The following is a 14,352-nucleotide window of genomic DNA, read 5'->3' on the forward strand; positions in this document are numbered from 1 at the left end:
CTTCTCATAGTCAGATAATGCACACTGAAGTTGTTTTGTTCTGTTTTCTGGCCAGGTAGTTTCCAACATGGTCATTTATTATTCAGTCCTTGTATTAGAACATGGAGCAATGTGTGCTTGAATCACATGGGGTTTAGTCATAGGAATAAAATATTTACAAATGTGAACTATTTCACAAGTCTCTATGGTCTCTACCAAGCATTGAGAAATTATGAGTATTATCCAGAAATATTTTGATCTCTTTTTAAAAAGTCACAAGTTTAACAGTGCTATAATACATGTGGCAGCTTCATCTTCTAATTTCTGATTCTGCATGTTGCTCTTACTTCATGTTTTCAAGCTTTTGTCATTCCCCCTCTCCTTTTTTAAGAAAAATGGAAATTGTGATGTTCTTGCCATGATTCAGCCGCTAAAATTGTAAGAAAAAATCAGAGCTGAGACCCACGATAAAATAGCAAAACTAGTCAACATTACTACACCCCCTCCAAAATTAATCAGGAGGTTTGCAAAGCCCTAATCTCTAAGGAGTCTTTCCAGATCTGCTTGAAAGTTGTTCTTGCCTCAAAGCTTCCAGGACAAGAAGAACAAGGAAAAATGAAAACTGCAGATGGACTCTGTGTTAAATCAGCAGCGGCTGGGAGGAGTCCTGGGCTCTGATGCATTGACTTCAGTGGGATTTGGAAGGAGCCCAGGAGGGAAAGAGTTCCAGAGCTGTTTTGCTTTCATTAAGGAATGAAAGTATGAGACCAGGTCACTTGAGCTCATGTTGGATACTGAGCTCTTTTAAAAAGCAGACCACACATCCGCTAAGTTCATTATTCCCTTCCGTGCTCTTTGGAGACAGCCCCAGAGCCCATGCTGTTTTGTAACCTCACAGATTAAGAAACACAGGCCTGGAGCTGCAAAGAATGCCAGTCTGCATGACCAAACCAAAGAGGTCAGATATTTTCCCTCTGAAAAGAAAACTACATGTTTACATCCACTATTTGTTTCCAAAAGAAAAACAGTTTATAAGCGACAGACAGACAGAGGCCATGTCTTGTATGTGAAACACTCAAAAGCAAGCAGGAATCATATTGGCCACACATAAACCTGCCTCTCTGCGTTACAAATTTTCATACCTTAAATTTGGCCAATTGTGTGGGTGTGGAAAGCTCAGCCAGAAGCCGTGTTTCTTGCAGTGAAGAAGTGAGGGAACACAAAGAACAGCAGGTAAAATGAGTGCCTTGTAGGAGTCCTCCACTCATTACTGCAGTGATGATTTGACTCGTGCACTTTTGCTTTTGGGCTTTTTCCCTCCTTGGAGACAGAACACTTAATGATAAAATACCACCTTTGTTAAAGCAGAACTAATATTTAACAGCTGCAAAGCAACCAGTTCACACTGGAGTCAGCTTCTTCAGTGGAGAAGGAAGGGGGAAATGTCAAGGGCACAGCAGGTGCTGCAGTTTCCTCCCAGGCTGCTCACGTCTGTGTTTAAAGGGGTTTATAGATTGCTTGTGCCCAGGTCCATAGGCAAACTGCAGATCCAGCACTACACACGTGTGCGTGGATCTGTGACATGTGCAAGTCACAGCTAGGAACACACTTGGCTGCCTGTAAGATACGGTGTTAACCTCTCTCTTCACCTAGCAGTGCTGGAGCTGGAGCAGATGTGTCCCCGTGACCCTCTGTATATGTAAGTGCCACCAGATACATGTACTAACATAGACACACGTTATTAGGCACATCAATATGCCGCCGCACAAACTCACATGTGACTGCAGCCACCTCAGGAGTACATGGCTCTGGTCACAGCCGCAGAGAGGTCTGAGCTTTCCTTCCCATCCTGAAGAAGCTGAGAGCTGTGAACAGCTAAAACCATACCAGCTGCAGTCTGTCCAGCCTCTCCAAGACCTTGTGAAAGAAGCTGGCAGAGACCACTCACAGGTGAACTTCTTTGTGGGGAATGAACATTGAGGTCCCGGCTTAGCCCTGTGTACAAATTGCAGTCCTTGGGATATTTGCACTGGAGGAGGAGGACAGAGCAAGCTGTGTGCACACACAGAGCAGATTGCTGAGCCAACAGAGGAAAGGAAAATGCAAGCACTTCCTACAGAAATATGTGACAAGACACTGGAAAAATTTCAGGCAGAAAAGTTACTGTAGTTTTGTGTTCTGAAGTAACTTTGTGGGCAGAGAAAGAGTGAACTTCTGGCACTAATGGACATTTCTGAATCAGCTCTTCCAGCGACTGCTAAGACTGTGCTGGAAAGCTCAGCACAGGAATTTCACAGACTGAGCCTTTCCAGTGACTGGGTTACTATTCTCAGTAAGGGTCTGCATTCAACTCTAAGACCTCTCTGCTGAAAAGGAGGGGGAAACTTCCTTTCTCTCCCCAAATCTACGTTTGAAGGCCCAGTTGTCTCCTTTAGATTCTCACTGGTTTTAGTGGGAGTCTGGCACACGCAAGGGAAGCGAGGGCAGAATCAGGACTTGGAGCTTGCTTTGCCCACCAACGAGGGAAGAGGCAGGCTGTGTTCCTTACCCCGCCTTTCATAAAGGCGTCTTGACTACATCTTGCCAAATTGAGACCTTATTTTCCCTGGGGAAGCTGCTTGGTCCTACCAGAATGTCTCAGAAATAACCCCACAGAAAGCTCACATATACAGATCTGTGTTACAATGGAAGAGGAGTCAGTGGGAAACTGGGTCCTGCATCTGCGATGGGGAAAGACAGATCTCAAAAGATTAGTTTCTTCGTCTATAGTTTGTCATTGTTCCTTGTTTACTGCATCATCCGAGATCAGCCCCTTTCCACTTCTTTCTTAACCACCTCCCTGCCAACACAGCCCTACGATTCCCAGTGGAGTTACTTTGTAGATATACTGTTTTAGTGAATGGCAATATTTGACCTGTCTTGTTGCTGACATGATACTTTCCTATCATTCCTACCATTCCTAAGTAATCACAATAGCTCTGCATTATTGTAAGACATATATTATGGGCTTAATTCTCCTCCTCTGGAATTCCAGGATATGTAGACATATTCCAGATATATTCTGCATTCTAACCAAAGCTTGGCGGGTGCAGTATGTGTATCACACCAGTTACAGCTACAGCATGAGTAATTTGGGGGAGGAGGGAGGTGAGGGAGCAAAAAGAAAGAGCTTCTCCAAATCCTTCAGCTCTTCACTTGGACACTGTGAATGAGATATTTAAATACGTTGCCGTGGAAACAATCAAAGAGGGGGTCTTTGTGTGTGTGTGTGAGTGTGTGTGTTTTAGTAATCCCAAAGGGGGTATTTAATTGGAATCAACCACAGCTTTTTAACTGTGTTTTAAATTGGAGAGAAATAAAAAGAAGAAGCTGCCAGAAAAGGAACATTAAATAAAAGGGGAAAAAAAAAAGCCCACATGAAACAAGATGGGGGGAGAAAGGGAAATCAAAAGAATAAATTTACTGTAACCGGCAAAGGATTCATTAGGGTTACAACAAAGCTCAGTTCAATTTCCCTCCTATTGACATTAACGAGTTTGATGTAGGTCCAGCCTGAAAGGCAGCAAGAATGTCTTTCTCTCTCCCCCTCTCCGCCTGGTCCCCGGGGACCAAGCAGCTGCCTGTAAATTGCTCCACACAGAGCAATAAGGTTTCTTTTCTTTCCTCCTTGCGTTTTTCTTTGTCCAACCGCACCCGCATTGAGCAGTGCCCTAGGAGCCTGCCTCACCACTTTCCACTCATTGCAGCATCTCTCCTTCCTCCTGGACTCTCTGACTGGGACAAGCCATTTTATTGCTGATAAACCTGAGATGTTATTTATTACTATCCTGCAGGTTGAATACATTGAGCTTACCAGGGTTATTTCTGGTCCCAGCAACAGCCCCTCTAGGCTCGTAATTAACTACTATTATTGTTAATGTTAGTATTGAAGTTGCTATTTAAGCTAAAGGACACTCTTAGTATAAAAGTAACCTCACTGTGAGTAAACTTACGCTGGAAATTAGAGAGATTTCTACGCATTGGAAAGACTGGTCCTGGACTAAGGGCAGCGGGAGAGGAAGCCTAACAGTTTTAAGAGAAAATTCAGGAGGGTATGAATGAGATTGTATCTCAAAGAGCTGAACTTCATGGTCCAGAAGGTCTTTTCCAATCTCTTGCTCCTATGTTTTATGCTTTTTGTATTAAAATGAGATGTCAAAGGGTCTGAATTACAATGCAGTGTGTATTCAGTCACCCACACACACAGTAGGAGCCAGTTCCTGACCCTTGTGTAAAAAGGCAAGATTACGTTTGAGATTAATTCTGCATGGACAGAGGTGCCAGTACATGCACATTAAGGAAGGGGCATTGATCCCAGATGCCAGGATCAGGCTCTGATGTTCTGCAGCAGAGAGAGCCAGCACAAAATTAGCACACAAGATGGACAGTAGCTGGGAGGAGTCCAGAGGCACAGTGAAGGGAAGGGACTTATTCAAGGTCCGGTTTTAGTGTTATTTTTAGATACAGCACATTTTCACCATCCTCTGGAGAGGAAATGGGAGAATGCTGCTTGGTCCTACTGCCTTTCTAAAGGACTTGGAGCTCAGGTGACAGAAGAAGTTAGGCGTTTTTGTCATTATTAATAATCACCTATCAGACTCATAAGTGCAGTTTTTAGAAACTGGGAATGCCCAGGGAAGTGAAGAAATCAAAGCCTGAGCAGGACCAAGCTAATTCAGCCTCAGCCTTGTGTAACCTTGCAGACTGGCTCTGTTACATTGAGAGATCTGTGTGAAGAGGCCGTGACTGTGATAGAAGTGCTCTGCGCTTGGTACTGTCCCAACGCACAAGAAAAGCAGTCTGTCAGAGATAAGCCTGAGAGACCCTGGCACACTGTCAGGAGCAGCTTTACCTCATGGACCAGAAATTAGGACACGCTGAGCTCCCATCAGTTGAAATCATTACGTTTTGGCAGTATTCTCCCTTCCCACTTGGCCGTTCCTTGACTGGATCTTCCAATTTTCAGCCACGACAGCTCCAAGCCCTAGCTCAAGTGCAGAAACCTCTGCTTACTTCTCCCTCCTTTTCACCATAAACCAAACTCCTCCTGCCAGCCTTTCCCCCTCACTCCCCCCACTCTTTGCAACTGGCACCTTCCTTGAAGAAGAATAGCAAGAAAGAAGATGTATAGCTGTAATAGATTTTCCCCACTGGAGTGTACATTAAATTTAAGGCTTTGCTCTGGACACTGAATGGTTGGTCATTAACGCATCTCGAACCAGCAGCATAAAACAATCCTCATAAGTGCTACCATGAAAAATGGTGGCAGAGATCAGAAGTGATCAGAATGCAGACGGGAGCTGCAGCTCTCGGCGTAAAAATGATTAATGAAAAATCCCCAGCATCCTTTCTTCTCTTTGCAAGGGAGGAAGCGAGCAAGCTTGACAAGAACAACGGCTCCTCATGTGAGGAGGATAATAGCAGGAATGATATGTCTCCAGGAGATTCCCAAGGCCTTGTGCGCACATAATAAATTGCCCTTGTCACTTTTGGGAAACTTATGAAGAAAGATCGCCAAAGCCAGCAGAAGCAGCGAGGGAAAAGAACAAAAGATTCAACGCAAAAGAGCCCAGCCTTGCCTGGGAGATGCACCGGCTCTGCTCACCCCTTGCCTCCGTTTGCTCAGCAAAGTGATTTTGAAGTGAACAGAAGGAGTTGTGTCCCCAGGCTCATAAAGTATCTGTCAGTGTATGACGGCAGTAAAGCCAAGAAAGGGACTGCAAGATGCAGAGCTGCAGATCTTAAACTCTGTGTTAGAGAGAGCAGAGGATGCCACTGCAGTGCTGGCCTGTGCTGCCATGGCAGATGCTTGCAGTCAGGGGTCCGGGTGACTGACAAGGATGTCATGGTAGGTAAGCGCTTTGGCTTAGGAGAGCTTGCTTTCTTCCTGAATTGAGTCAAATTTCTTACATGAATGGTGCAAATCAGTTAATCTCTTCCTGCCTCAGTTCCCTACCTGTAAAACAGGAATGTTTCCTTTCTATTCTCCCTTGGCTACTTATATGCAAATTCTTTGGGGCAGGCACTATCTCCCACTGTACATGTGTATCACATAGCTCAAGAATGTGATCCTGCAAATACAAGAGCCAATTGTGATACAAATACAGCCAAGCCTTTTGATACTGCTCTGGTTCTCCGTTAGGCATGCAGTGCCATACAAGCAGTGTCATACAGACTGAGCTTTATCCCTGTGAGTTTGTATAAGCCCACTGGTGAGGTGAGGAGGGATTCAAAGAAGGGGGTCACACTGGGAAATCTGCTTCCATTTCCTGCTCTGCCTCAAGCTTCCATGTGACATTGTAAATCACTGAAAGCAAGAAACATGAAGATAGATGGACTTTGCAATGCTTGACTGGTACTGCCCAAAGCACACAGGGACCATCTAACAGAGTGCAATCAACACAGCTCTGGGCAGCTATTTGTGCATATGCAGGAAAGGCGATTTAACAGAGCAGAGGTCCTTCAGGCAGTGACTCAGGAGTGAGATAGTTTCCCTTTGTGAGTCATCTGGTAAGACTTAGGACCTTGCAAATGATTTTTGTGGATTTTTCCTTGAGTGTCTCCATGTCGCGCTCTCTGTATTTTAATGATGGGGATAGCAGCACTTGCTGTTATCCTTCTTTCCCATGGGCACTCGTTTGAACACCTGCTGGAGGTGGCTCATCCTCCCGTGCTAAAGCACCATCAACCTCAGCGGTGAGGATATTGCCGTGAATGCCTGTCAGGTGCATGGAGAAGATAAAGGCAGGTCCTGCATTGATGGCTGCTCTTTGGATTTCTGCCATAGCTCCAGGACTGGCTGTGAAAGGAGGGCTGGATGGCGGTAGGTAAAAGTACCCCTTGGCAGAACAGGGATGACCATGGTCAAACAGATGCCACTAATTCTGCATTGTTATTCCACTGAGAAAAATAGAGAGGAATGGCTTTTGCTCAAGCACCAGCTCTCCCAGGTCTGTGTAGGGAGATAACAGCCCATTGAGGCCAGGTTAGCACTGTTGTTGGTGAGAAACACGTTGTGGAGTTGGAGGAGGAGCTTCATTCCACCTTCGACCTCTGGGCAGCATAAATCAGCCAAGAGCTACTGCACAGTAGTGACTCCCCTCACCAGGATGGCCTCACCTGGAGGCGCTTTTTTACCTGCTGTCATAGCCCATTAGTCCCAGTGCTTTACGCAAGGCAGGCCCTGGCCTCCCAGGCTCAGCCAAGTTCTTTCAAGGCATTTGCCTTCCTCTGTGCAGGGCTGGAATAATAGCGGCCAGTAGCAGGGTCATTTATTTGGCCTTTCATCCTTCAGCGTGATGGATGAGGATACTGATAAATAGCTGCCTCTGTGAGAAAGTCTATTTTTGGTCCTTAGCTCTCATATGTGGCTGTATGAATTGTCTTCCTGCTCACCTGCTTCATGAACAACTGTTAAAGACTGCTGGATCTTTGAATGCTGTGCCCAGGGTTAAAGCTGGGCTTTATGATAAGGGCTAGGGATTTTCTGCTCCCTTACTGTAAATAAAAGCGAGTTTCTTCCCTGCTTACAGTCAGATCCTTCCCATGGGGCAGTGTCTCCAAGGAAGCCCCACAGACACCCCTGGGGCTGCATCAAATCTTCGTGGATTTCACAGCCTGTTAAGTGTCCGATCCCCTGGCATTTCCCAGCTTTGAAGGCGCTCCATTCCTGAGGGACTGATAGCTGCTGTAATTTCCAGGTCAAGGAATCACAGCTGCATATCACTCAGGAGAAAGGCAGAGGGGGAAACATCCTCATCGGTTACAGAAAAGTTAGGAAAAAGAAAGCTATGGCATGGGAGTGCTGTGCAGGAGGCTTAGGTTCAGGGCTGGTTTTGCTTCAGCTTCCTGCATGACTTTGCAGCAGTCACTGTGCAGAAGTGTGTGCTTTAATTTTCTCTCCTGTTTCTAAGCATATTTTCTATTATTTTCTATCTTGTCTATGCAAGACAGAACTCAGGATAGATTTAGATACCTGCATTCTGTGACTGTATATTTCCTAGTGCCATGGGACACTGATTTCATTTGGATTTCTAATTTATTTCACAATACTGTGGAATAATTAGAATTATTAAAGCCAAAATGTTCTTTGCTGCCTGTTTCCATTAGGCAAAGCAGCTCAGACTGTCAGGCCTTTGGGGAGGGAGGAGAAGGTTTGTTTTTTACCACCTCCCAATCTTTTGTCCTTCATGACCTTTGCTTCTTTTGCTAAAATTAACATTCGTGCAAAAAACAGAGGTGGAAAATTGGTCCCTCTTCCCATTGCACCAAGCATTCCTGCAGAGGAAAGGTTATTCTTTTCGTAGCCATGCTATAGGGCATATCAGATGGTATGATCTGCCCTTTCTCAGGCTAAATCATCAGCTCTAATATGTTTTCCTTCTTTCATTATTACTATCCTCTCCTTGGAACATGAGTACTTTCCATGTTGACTGTAACGTTACTGTGTCTGCTGGTAGCAGATGGAAAGCCAAGCTGGAGGTACAAGTCATGTTACCATTAAGAGCCAGCAGCGAAATGTAATGGTTTCTAATGTAACCCTTCAAGTCATTGACAGAGCTGTTTCTCAAAAAAAGAAAAAAAAAGAAAAAAAGAAAAAACCCAACAACCCTGAGGCACAGCTAAGTGTACTGGTAAAATCCTGTCTTTAAGATGTCGAGAGTTTTATAACTGCCTTTGATGGAACTGGGAATTTTTAGCTTTTTATTGGAATAAATCAATCAAGTGAGAGCTTTCCTGGGGATAAGCAAGAAACACTATGCTTTCCCATACTATGAAATCAAGCAGCCAAATTTTCAAAAGGAGGACTATTCCTGACAATCTAATTTGAAACATCAGTTTGGGGTCTAATCAGCTGAAGCGAATCAGGCCCACATAATCTTGAGTGCATGCAATGAAAATCAGAATTTCTATCTACTGGGGAGAGCCAATGTGGTTCCATTTGTTCTAAGAAAATGAACAATTTAGAAATGGCGAAACATTTTGTTGCAGTTTGTTAACTTAAATTGTTCATTTTTGGTTGACCCAGTGTAATTTTTTCCCCCCTGCTGACATGTTTCATTTCATAATGAGCTAAAGGTTCGTATGCAGATATGAGTTCACATGTGGAGTCCAGAGGAGGCCATGAAGATCATCAGAGGGCTGGAACACCTCCCCTATGAAGACAGGCCGAGAGAGCTGGGGTTGTTCAGCCTGGAGAAGAGAAGGCTCCGGGGAGACCTTATAGCAGCCTGCCAGTACCTAAAGGGGCCTACAGGAAGGATGGGGAGGGACTTTTTACAAGGGCATGTAGTGATAGAGCAAGGGGTAATGGCTTCAAACTGCAAGAGGGTAGATTTAGATTAGATGTAAGGAAGAAGTTCTTCACTGTGAGGGCGATGAGCCACTGGCACAGGTTGCCCAGAGAGGTGGTGGTTGCCCCCTCCCTGGAAGTGTTCAAGGCCAGGCTGGATGGGGCTTGGAGCAACCTGGTCTAGCGGAAGGTGTCCCTGCCCATGGCAGGGGGGTTGGAACTAGATGATCTTTAAGGTCCCTTCCAACCCAAACCATTCTATGATTCTGGTCTCAGTTGGGCTGGTTTCATGCTGGTGCTGAGACATTGACTTCAAGGGCGTGCTGCTTGCTAATTTGCATGAGCAATGCAAAGATCGTAGCTGGATCATTCTCATTTGGCCAAGGCAGGAGGGTGATTAAGGTATCCTGCTAGAGATCCAGACTGCTTTGTTCAAAACGGGCACTAGAGGCACATCTCCCTTGACACAGCTGTAAAAGGCAGCTGGCCATCTGGGTTAGGGAGTGCTGGAAAGGCTGAATGTGAACTCGAGCCATGCCACTCTCCTGGATCTTTGGATATTAAAGTTAATATCCCTTAACTGTGGACTTGCCGAGGCCTCTACAAGCTTTCTAGAGCATCATTGCTGGGATCGTTCTTGCCCAGTTTAGAGATCCTTTCCTCCCTCACTTCCCGATCCTGCGCAGCCAGCTGCTGGTAGAGAGCAAACCCTGAACTCGGAAGGAAAGAGAGGAGCTGATTTTGATTCATTTCACTTGCAAATTTAGTGCCTTGCCATTGTTACGTCTTTAGGAGCCCTATAGCCAGTATGCGATTTTAAAAGCTCTCTGTATGAGCCATCTCTCCCTTGTCCCATTCCCTGCTCCCCCCTCCCCCAGCCTCATTCCCTATTCAAGGAGCCGAGGTGAGCCTTTGTGCTCTGAACGCCCAGCAGTCACCGTTGCGTCTCCGTTCATCAACAAAGAGAAACCTTATCTTCTGATGGACACATACAGCACATTCTGTGTGACATTTAAATCTCCCTTTGTAGCCAACTCAGATATTTTTGCTGTTAAAAGAAGACCGTACAGCCGGGTGATTTCATTACTGCAAATGTTATTACAGTGAAAGCCTGTTTAAGACATAATGTCACTGAAGGGAAAATAGGATCTAGCAGCAAGTGTGGCCTGATGGAGGGTGCTGGGATTTATCACAGGCTGAAAGAAACCTCTCAAACATCAGACCTGCTAATGGAGCAGCTTTTTTCTTCATCAAATCAAACCAGCCACTTCCTCAAAGCCCTAAGGCTAGGAATTAGAAAGAAGATTGAAAGGAATTAGGCACCCAACTCTCACTGACTTTATATTTGAGCTCCTAAGCTGTTCTTGCTGCTTTAGAAATTATAGCTGGGCTGCTGGGGTTCTTAGTACCATAGACACAGTGAATAGAAATGCATTGTGTTAACAGCAGCCACAGGCCTCAAAAAGACACTGCTGCTGCATGTCCATTTTCATAATGATTAGTTCTTGGTCCAAGAACACTCAAGAAGAGAAATAATCATAGACAGGTCCCAGCCTCTGTGAAGTCAGTGTGAATTTGCTAGGGACCTGGCCCCAATTTCCACCCTGATGCAGATATAATTCCTTTTTTCTCCAAAGCAGATTTCCCTAAGGATTTTGGATTTGCAAGAGTAAAATTTGAGCTCCTAGAGTCAGAGGTGTCACGCAGACTGATCAGCACTCAGCTCTGGGAGCGTGCAGCTTTGCACACATGGGTTTGAGCTGCACTGTGCAGATGTGGTGGTTAGTTACAGAGCAGAGCCATCCAAATGGACCTACACCATGCTCCCAACCCTCTGCCTTTGAGGTACTGGTTTCTAGTGTTGATTGGCTCTGTTTTGAAGATCGCTTTGCTATGCAAGATAGATGTGACCTTCATCTTAGCCTTTAAAAAGTGCGAGTAGCTCAGACTCCTTGCTAATGGGGATCATGAATGTCTCAGCTGTGCTCCCTTCCAGGGGGGTGGGGGTAGTTCTCTTCCATTTGACATCTTTCCGAGCTTGAAACACAATGAGTATCAGGTCAACAGCAAACCTCTCACCAGCTTCAAGAAGGTTTGGACTGTGCCCCAGCCTGCTCTGCTAACAAGATGTGACAAGCTGAAGTGAACAGTTAGACAGAAAGCATCAGGATTTCACAGCATATTTTGCCAGCAACGTATTGTTTTTTCAGCTGTTTTTTTCTTTGATTTTTTTCCTCCTTGCGCTGTAGCAACTTAAATCTATCCCAGGCTGCTTCTGACATTAACAAGACAGTGGATGACAGGCAAAATGCATCCATGAGCAATTCGGAGTCTCCCTGCTAAGTAATCATAAACACTGCAAGTTTGCAACAAAGCAAGCAGCTGTCTTTCTCCCTCTGGACAAGGACTGCTTCCTCACAAATTGAGGCTCTGCAGGTTTTACAGCTGTCGGACAATAAGTCTGGTGCCTGTTATTTCCTCCTCCTTTTTTTTCCTTTTTCTTTCTTTTAATGGAAAATATCTCAGCATTGCCAGAACTCAAGTGGCCCCCTCCAGCAGTGAATCAATACAGCCAAGTGATGAGGCTTTAACTTTCTGGCTGATGCTACTGGAATGGGCACAGAGAGGTTGTGTTACTTGCACATCCTCTCTTCCAAGGGTTTATTACCTTCGATCACATTTCTTACAGGGAAGCAGATATTTATTTGGGGGCTGGGAGAGGATTCAACAGCACACAACTTCTGTCCCAGAGGTGCTGAGGGTGAATAGGCTGGGGAGGGTGGGCTGGACTTGGGGCGAGCCCCTGGCAAGGTGGTCACCTTGAGCTTTGCAATTTCTTTCCAGACTGCTAGAGCATGTATGGAGCCCCAAAAGAAATGTTTATCCCTGACCTAAATGTAGGCAAGTAGAGAGTGAAGATTACTCTTTATTACTTCATTACTTTGATGGAGAGTTGATCCTACCCTGGATTGACTGGCCACATGACCCTAGCCTTTTCAGATAAATTTTCTATGGTCTGTTCTGAGGCAGCCTGCAGTGGACCCTGCCTCTACAATGCTTCGTCCATGGTGCAGTTAGAGAAAAGCCTGTGCCACAGTGCGAGTGGTGGATTTACCTCCCTGGTAGTAGCTGGTAGTTATTGCCCCCTCAGCTGAGCGCACAATTCCTCCTGGGCAGTTTCAGTGCCAAGTAAATCACATCTGTTCAAACCCCTTTCAGTATGTGGCTGTAATGCTGCTCTGCCATCCTGCACTACCCTTTTCAACAATGCCACCTTCTTACCCTGACTGTTAACTTATAAGGCTTAATTTTACCTTGTTATGCTACAGCTATCTGTGCCCTCTGCACTCCCTCCGTCTGCCACCGTCCTCTGCAGTGGGTTTATCAAATAGCACATGTTGGATGAAATACATACATTCTTTCTGTTTATGATTGAGCATAATAAAGTCTGGCTCCTGTGCCTTCCAGGTGGCTTTTGGACATGCAGCATTTAGTGCGTGAAGTGATTGATCTCTAATCTTTAAAATAGAGCTGTGAAGACCATGGTGAACTTGCATGCATGGGGAGTATAAAGCCAGGAAATAGCAGCTCTGAAACTCTCTAACCCCTGCCCTTTATTTCCTTCTGTTGAGTTTTCCATGTCTGACAATGCGCACAGTGGTGATTTATGTATAACCAGAGCAGCCTCCAGTGGTTGGATCTGTGAACTTTTCCAAGCAGCCCTTTATCTTAGCTCACTTGTGGGTTTTGCAGACCCCAACCCTGATTCCTCCCTGCTCCGAGCTCAGGCTAGGAGAAGGGGGGAGAGCTGGGAGCAGCGGGTGCCCTGCTTATTCTGCTGGGAGCCCATTTCATCCCTAATTGAGCTGAAAACAGCTGCTCCATCCTCGCTGCCGTGGGCCTGCTGTGCACAGCAGTTTTTGACTATAGCTGAGATACAGGGATATCCTAGCTGCCTGTGCCAGCATCCCACCCCTGTTGTAACAGCAGCACCCCCCACAGCAGGCAAGTCTGCCGGTCAGGGGCTATAGGAAATCTCTGCCAGTGCTACCCTTAAACTATCCAGCGCTATAGGTACTCTCTGCGGTGGTGCCCATGACTGGGGGAAGCCAGACCCTACCTCTCTGTGTGTCCATAGCTGTGCTCCCACAGAATCTTTATCTGCCAAGGACCAGATGATCCTTCTCAGCTAGTGGGCTCAGGCATCATGGAGTGATAAAGCTTGCAGGGAAGTGAGGTTGCAGGTCACCTTTGTGTCCTGTCCTGCCACTGGATGCTTCACAGAGGAAACAGCTTTGAGAGGAGCTGCCAGGAGGAGAGAGATTTTGGGTTTGTCTTTTAAATTTTCTCCCTGGGCCTTGGTGATTATTTCTCAGAGTGGTTTTTGCTTCTCAGGGCCCTTCAGGGCAAAACAGGTGAGAGACAGGACTCTGACCTGGGGGTGATTAGAAGGAGGCAGGAAAACTGAGCAAGATGTATGTGAAAGTCACAACAAAGCCCAAACGGTGTTTGTGCCCCTGCCGAGCCTGCAAACCAGTTCCAGTGCTCTGAGTGGCCCCTTGTCTTCAAGGACAGGAGCTTCAGAAGCAATGTACTGAGCTGATAAATCCTACCAGGGAGCAAGGAGCAACTCAGTCTCTGCTAACAGCACTGGTGTTTATGGAAAACAAGGAGAGGAGGTGAGGCAAAGAGGTCTGGTTTGTGTCTAAGAAACTTTCCTTATAAAAAGATAGATTGCTGACACTTTTCCTTGATGCAGCTGCCCAGACATTTCAAAGCATCTGAGATTTCATTATCTAAGAAGCAGTCACTGGCTTTGTTGGGGACTTCTGGCTGCTTTACAAAGCAATTCCAGCATTATTATTGGAATAAAAACATAACAACTACTAATCCTCTGTTTAAATGACCAGTAAGTTCCCTGCAGGCAATGCTCTGCCAAAACATTTATCCACCTAATTTTATTTCATGTAGTTTTTTTAAATTCAGATTTAACCTTTTGTGATGGGGGTTGTAGGCACTTCTGTTTAGAAGCACATTTAACA

At 45.6% G+C, this 14,352-nt stretch overlaps 1 protein-coding gene across 1 annotated transcript in view; it reads left to right on the forward strand.

The window, feature by feature from the left end:
- Positions 1–14,352, forward strand: part of DUSP26 (dual specificity phosphatase 26) — a 73,908-nt gene that overhangs the window by 53,065 nt on the left and 6,491 nt on the right. The gene's annotated exons all lie outside the window — the stretch shown is intronic.

Source organism: Gymnogyps californianus, chromosome 23, assembly GCF_018139145.2.
Source record: "Gymnogyps californianus isolate 813 chromosome 23, ASM1813914v2, whole genome shotgun sequence".
Classification (NCBI taxonomy): Eukaryota; Metazoa; Chordata; class Aves; order Accipitriformes; family Cathartidae; genus Gymnogyps; species Gymnogyps californianus.